Source organism: Sitophilus oryzae, unplaced genomic scaffold (genome assembly GCF_002938485.1).
Source record: "Sitophilus oryzae breed Bouriz unplaced genomic scaffold, Soryzae_2.0 scaffold_1436_pilon_pilon, whole genome shotgun sequence".
In the NCBI taxonomy this organism is placed as follows: Eukaryota; Metazoa; Arthropoda; class Insecta; order Coleoptera; family Curculionidae; genus Sitophilus; species Sitophilus oryzae.
The window spans coordinates 5,542,652-5,550,724 of record NW_022146100.1 but is presented as its reverse complement, the minus strand read 5'-3'; positions in this window follow the sequence as shown (position 1 = coordinate 5,550,724).

The window sequence follows — 8,073 nt, the reverse complement described above, 5'->3', positions numbered from 1 at the left end:
AATACCAAACCAAACCAAAATACAAATAAAGTTTTGAAAGATCTGATTAAGATAAGTAGGCAATATGAATATAGAGTTATATTTTATTAAAGGTACACTTAATATTATCAATATTTGTAAAAACTTACACAAATTTGTATAAACTTACACAAATATTTGTAATTCTGAATAAAATAATATAAGAAAAATCATGGTAGTATCATCGTACTGCAGTAAATACCGAATCCTATGAATGAAATCAAACTAAAAACTTAACAAACAAAGCAAACAGCTCGAGCGCATAACACCACCGCGCCGTAAAGTATGCTCGCATGACTCCGAAGCGTCTCTTTGATGTACCGCGACAGAGCCGAACAGTCGAAACAGGCATTCTATGAGATCGGAGGCATGTGGAGCACCGCGAGCGTCGCGAGCGCCGCGAACGTCTTGCTCCGACTGTTTGCCATGTTTTTCGTGTTTCACTTGTTCGTTCGGCCTACTCGCGAGCAGCGTGGACACAGCCTTATGCACCGTTTGTTTAATTTTACTTATACACACAACAAAACACGCTAGACGCTGCACAACCTCAAGAACAAGCAGGCTTTAGAAGCGGCTTCAGCACGATTGATCACATACATACACTAAGAGAAACTATCAGCCGAACAAAAGAATACGAACTTCCACTAGCCATAGCCTTTATAGACTTTGAGGAGGCTTTCGACTCGATATATCCTAAGGCCTAAGGCAATAACAGAAGCCCTAGCAAAACAAGGTATTGACAGAGCTCTGTCCCGTTGGAACCCGCTTTATAGTAAACTTTTCGATTTTTGTCTTATTATCAACTACAAACGATGCAATTGATTGTAGTAAATTCAATTTTTTTGTAGTACTAATAATTAGCCAGAAAAATTAAACAATTGTGCGCAATGTAATAAAGAAAAAAAATATTATAAAAAATAGTAAAAGATTAAAAACGCGGCTAAGACTATCAAAATGTTGATCTAATAACAGTTTGACGGTTATACTATTACGTGAAAAGCAACTTTTTTCCAAAGCCTACTATGACTTCACCGAATCATCGTTTCTCTCTTGTTCACTGTTATTAATATCTTAGTTATTACATATTAATACATCTGGTATTATGGTATTCTGGTATTTCGTCGATTTTAAAATAAACTAACTGTTTCTATCTTATTTTTTGTTAGAATGGGCATAATCAAGAGGGCTACTGATACCGTATTGTAAAAATAAGGTAATTAAGGGCTTATTTTTTGGTATTTATTATAATTTTGCTAATATCTTCGGTATGAAAGAAGATATCAAGATGCGGTTTTCGCCTTTATTTTTCGGACTTTTTAAGCTTTTACTAAGTTACATAAACTCTCGTAATTATTTTTTTTTGAAAAAACGCGCTATGTTTGTTAAATTGTAAGAAAGCGCCCCGTAGCATTTACGTTCAAAACCTTATTATTATTATTTTTATGGTATAATATAGAGTAAGAAACGCTCTTTTAAACGAGTCTCGTTTGTTGGATTCTGATTATCCAGTCCGGAGTTACTAACATTTATATAAAGATAGATCTAACCTTCCCCCACCACTTTATTTTAGCGGATAGGGGAAAATGGTTCTAACAAAGAAAATCCAAAATTTACTGAAGATTATGAAGCTATTATTTATAGTACCCATTATCTAAGCAAAATTCTGTAAAAATTCTATTTTCTTATTTTCCATAGCAGTTGCGCCCCCTAGCGGCCGTTTTGCAAACTTGAAAATAATTTCCAGCAATTTCTCATAGCCCCTTTAGTTATAAATATTTTTTTCCGTAAGCCCTACGACTAATACTTTCCGAGATACAGCCGAGAGCTATTCTTAGTGGGACACCCGGTACAAAGAGGCCAAAGCAAGAGTAATGATAATATATAAAACAACCCCAGATTTACCAACTGGCAAAAGAGAACGACAGGGAGACGCGATATCCCCAAAGCTGTTTACAGCAACATTAGAAGAAATCTTCCGTCAACCGGACTGGACCAACAAAGTATTGAAAATAGATGGAAAATATCTTAACCATAAAATATATGATAACATAGTCCTAATTGGCAATGGTGCTGCAGAACTAATACAAATTAACGGACTAAATATAGCCAACAATAAAGTAGGTCTCAGAGATTTAGCAAAAACTAAAGTAATTTACAACGAATTAGTGACAGAAAATACCTACATTCGCAATTACATTGACAACCTACATTGTAATAAATAACACAAAATTGGAAATAGTATAAAATTACATATTTGGGACAACTAATACACAACTCAGGGTCTCTACTACCAGAAATCAACCGAAAAATTAAGTTAGCATGGAGTACTTATGGAAGAACTCAATCATATTCAAATCTAGAATGCCACTTTATCTAAAGAAGAAAACATTCGACTAATGTGTCCAATCAGTCATGACCTATGCATGCGAAACCTGGGCCCTTAGAACGGAATAATAAGGAAACTGCAGGTCGCACAACGATCAATGGAACGGAATATACTGGGAATAACCGAAGAGAGACCGTAAAAGAATAGAGTGGATACGACAAAAGACCGAGGTATTAGATGTCATCCACAGAGTCAAATCGCTCAAGTGGAAGAAGACCTGGGGTGCGACTTTGTTCGAGTTAGCAACCGATCGTTTAGAAGCGATGTCGAAACCAGATCGATACTATGTTCATTGCAAAACTAGTGTCGCTCAAATGCTGCGAAATGTGGTATCACTATCACACTCTTGCACACGTGTCTAGACTGTCGCCTCGCCACAAAGCTAGAAATCAGAATATCGCTACAAATCGATGTTGCTACTAAACATAGTGCATCAAGCTACAAATTACTTTGCTATCGCTTTGAAACATGAACAAAGTTGCACCCCTGGAAGAAGACCGAACCTGGGATGAGACCATGATATTAGAAAATTACTAGGGTTAACTTGGGCCCACATAGCCAAAAATAGACAACAATGGGAACAACTACAAAGAAAGGATGTGAGGGAGGCTACACCAAAATTGGAAATGGTTGAATAGGCTGAAAATGATGATGATGAATCATCATCATCATTTGTGTATCAAACGGTGTATCATCAGATACACCGTTTCCGTCGTATGTATCATTTATCACTGAGTATTTTTTCAAATGTGAACTAATTTTAAGCTTTTTTATATTTACCTTATTTCAATGACATTTAAATCTTAATATTACTAATATTATAACAAATTATTATAATAATTTAAATTTTTTTAATAATATTTGTTCCTTAAGAAGTACCACTTTGAGTCCCCTGATCATATATTACACTCATATCATATACTTTAAATCATTGTGTAAATGCCTCCTGCACCTCTCTCTATAATATGCAAGATTAAATAGACCAAAATTTTATAATATTTCTATAATAAATAGAAAAAATATGTATTACTATAATTACTACAACGAACTACATACGGAATATAAGTATTTTTCCTTCACTTTGGTCAAAGAAAATTATAGTTTTCGTAGTAGAATTATCTAGCTTTGGAGCAAAATTAGTCAAAAAGTAATAAAATAAACCTTAAAACAAAAATACATGTTTTTTTATTTTGTAGGTTTTTGTTTTCAGTACGTAAAATGATGTATCGATATACTTACCCATTACTACATTTAACTCACCCATTCCAGCGTCATTGAAACGTCGATAGTGTAATTAAAAAATAAATGAATAAGTTGCACGAGCAAATAAATGTTATTATTTTCTACATAAATGATTTAGAAAATGCTATCATTATAGTAAATAGATTAAAACGTAGTACTTAAATATAATTGCCTAATTATTTTTACTCGATCTAAGTCGATTTAATAAGATTATTTTATTACCAGCGAAAAATTCACAAACCATTAAGTAGTGTTAATAAACTTATACAACTAAATTTTTATTGTGACTCATATAAAAATAAAGTAAGAGAGAAATAAAATAATTAATTAAAAATTTAATTAAAAAAAGTAAATAAATAAGTCAAAATTAAGTAGAAACCTACATAACTTGTAGAAATTACAATGAAATATTAATGACGGCTGGGACTGCTTGCTCGAAAATTAATCTTAAAATTTTCGTAATAGTTTAAATAAAGTAATAAAAATTGGAAATGTTGATCAACAAATTGGGAAATTTAGAAAAACTTAAGAGATTTGATTTATGAAAGTCTTGTGGACTTTTAGGAATATAAATTTACTTTAGATACTCTATACAAAGCAAAGATTTCCAAGATATCTAATTCGAATGAAACAAAAGCCTAACGTTTAAATTTTGTCAATGTCAAAATACAATTTGACATTGACAAAATTATAGGATGACTTAAGGTACGTTGGCATTTGCCTGATTTTGCATTGTTACCTGTTCCGTTTTAATTTAAAAATAAACTTTTGTTTCTTAAATTACTTAAAATCGGCTTGTCCAAAATTATTCAAATTGGGCATGTGTATTCAGCATACGCAGACCCTTTAAAAACCTATTTACAATTTCGCTGTAAAATTAACAGGGTGGCCAATATCTGGACTGTTCAAAATTTGCATGCGATTTCGTATGTTTCCAACGACGATATACAAACCGACATTACATTATATCATCACTAGCCGATTTGCTCACATTTCTACCAATTGCCCTACCTAAAACCCTAATATTCGCTGTTCTACAAGCAGGTGCACATTTTTTCAGTTAGAAAGACACCTCTTTTGGCTGTTATTCTTCTTTTTTACCTGAAAAATGGCGATGGCCAGCAAGATAAAGTGGAGCACATTAGTTGTGATGCGTTCGTTAGATAGAGACCCATATTCGACTTCTCTGATAAAGTGGCTCGGTCAGTTTATCTCAAAGATGCATCTTGCGAAAAATGAACTATTAAATTGTAATTTATACGCTATTTTTCAGTTTCGTTTGGGTTAATTAAGATATTTTTCTTTATTCTATGAAACATCGGTTGATTATAGTATGAAAATAAATTTAAGGAATATTTCTTAAGATTTTTGACATCAAAATTTATAATAATTAATACGAAAAGTTTTAAAAAGTTTCATAGTTTAGTTCAGAAAATTTAGCCATAGAATTATTTTTTTGTTAAACGTATGTAAATGTAGTCTAGAATTCACAATTTAGACTATCTTGGCCATTGGCCAATGTACAGTTTGGCCCATTAGTTAGAATGTGCCAAATGTAGATTTTGCACTAACTATTTAACATTATTTTAAGACGATTCACACCTCACAACACCAAAAGATGAAATATATTAAAACGTATTACCTGCAGCAGCAAAAAGGGAAAAATAAGATTATAGTCTATAAAATAATCGGTAGAGACTCAATCGATGTCGAAATAACGGTGCCGGAGTTAAGCGGCATTAGACGATATGAATATTTCGACGAGTGTACGAAAAGTGCAAACTCCATGCATACTCAGAGCTGCAACAAGTCAGTTTTAAAAAGACTTAAATATTAAGTCTCAAGTCCAGGAGTTAAAAGACCATACCATAACTTGGTATACTGATGTTTCCAAAAGCAATGCGGGAACAGGGATCGGAGTATTTGGATCGAGAACTAAATACTCCGAACCAATGGCCACCTACCCTAGCATCTTACAGACAGAAATCTACGCTATCGAAAGATACATACAACTTATCTTACATAGGAACTATCGGAAACAAAAAATAGCCATCTTATCTGATAGTCAAGCAGCATTAAAAGCGATCAACTCAGTATCAATCAATTCGAAATTGGTAAAAGAATGCATAGAGAAGCTGAATAAATTAGGCAAAGAAAACAAAGTCCTCCTACTCTGGGTGCCTGCTCATCAAGGAATAGAAGGCAATGAAAAAGCAAGTGATCTAGCTAGAAAAGGAGTGAACACTCCACTAACTGGACCAGAACCATTCTGCTTCCCAACTAAAGGCGGAATTCAAGAACTTAGAAGACTCCATCCGCAACCTGGAATGGGAATCTCGCAACGGTCTAAGACACTCAAAGAAGTTTCTGAGGACTTACAACCAAGAAAAATCAAAGATCTTCCTGGAGTTAAGTAAGAACAATCTTCGGATTGTCACAGTGTTTTTAACAGGACACTGTCTCCTCAATGAACACCTCAGTAGATTAAAACTAAGAAGAAACGGCGAATGCAGATTCTGTGGGGAAGATGGGGAAAATCCAGAACACCTGAGTATGCCGAGACGACAACCATTCGTGCCATGAACTTTGGTACGACTGATATTAGAGATGGAGAACTACACTCTGTAAAACCGTCCCAGACACTCGCTTTTGTCAAAGCCCTGAGACTGTATGATGAGTTATAACTCCAGGAAGGTGGACACAATAGATTTGTAAGGTCGCAGTGATTAACCCCCCTCCCACTCATTCAACTGAAGAAAGGTGGACACAAGTAGTAAGGTCGCAGTGATTAACCCCCCAGCCACACATTCTAAATTCTAAAAATTCTAAGTCTCAAGTCATTTCTAAAATCAAAATGATTTAAATCTTAAGTCAATTTCAACATAACGTTCAAATGATTAAAGTCTTTGAGTTAACTCATTTTATTTCAAGTAAAGTCATTTTTGTGCAGACTTAAATCAATTTAAGGTTATTTAAGTCGTTTTATGATTTAAATCTATATTTTTGACTTAAATCATGATTATCTGCAAGTTCAGTCAGTAAAGTGACTTAAATCAATATAATTACCCCCCCCCCCAAGTCAAAACAACCAGAATTCAATTTAAGTACCTATTTTCTAAATGTGAATATTAATTTAGTTGTATTGTGCCTATTTTCTAATTAACTAGATTATTAATTTATTGTAGGTACATAAGAAAAAAATCTTAAAATAAAAAGATTTATTTTCAGAATAACTACAAACACTAAACAATAAAAAAATAGATGCATCAAGAACATAACAGCACAACTTATATAAAATTGAACTTTGTGCTTTGTGGTAGGTACTTTGTACAAGGTGTCACATTTTTGTGTATTTTACAGGGTTTCTTGTTTATGAGCAGATATACAAAGATGCGGTTTTCACATTACTTCGCTACTTTTTTATGAAACTAAAGATGGTACACACAGATTTGTCCTAGCCCTCTTAGTTCCTGATATACAAGGCATATTTGAAAATTGTTGCATTTCTCCATATCCCCTCAATCTCGGATATCTTATAACTTATCGAAAAGATATGAAAACCCAGTTCCATAGAGTTTTCCACGTAGAATTCAGTGACGTAACTAGAAGGCTGTCATGCTGTTAAAAATTTGTCATAAAAGTATATGAAAACTCTGACTTAAATATTTTCTAAAATGACTTAAATCTTTAAAAAGCCTTTTTTAATAACTTTTTTTTGACTAAGTCTTTTTAAATTTCGGAATAAAGACTTAAATCACAAATTATTTTGAGAATTACATATACTTTAGATCTTAAGTCAGCTTTCGAAATATGACTTAAAATCAAATGACTTAAGTCATTAATATGATTTAAATCAAAAGAAGACTTAAGTTTTCTGTGAGCTTGCAGCCCTGATCATACTATTGTTCCAAGAAAAGAGTGAAAAATTATATTCAGACGTATACTGCTCATGTGCTCATTCACCCCAATTTAGAAATGAATTGTCTCGTAAAAGTTGATATAAAATTGTCGCTCACATGTGCAAACCGTACATTAGATTAATCATAATTTGAGATCTCACGAATACTGATTTTGACCGAACAATGAATTTTCGGTCAAACAGTCAGACAAAGGAATTGTTATGCCGTTATAGATAGCTAGTAAAGCTAATTTTTTTTTGTCAATCCAGTGTCGTCGGCCTTAAGATTCTGAAAAGTAGTTGCCATGAATCCAGAGTTCCAAATCTGATGATATAATTCTTCTCCATTTCTTAAGAGATGAAATACCAATGATAATGAAACATATAATAGTTTCAAGAGTTGTTTTGAGTAAATCGATACAATTATTAAAAAAAATAAGGTTCCGGTGCAATTGCAATTGAAATATTAATGAGAGTTCAATTGAACTCTATTTGAAACTTGTTCAGAGCCGGATACCTTTTACAGCAT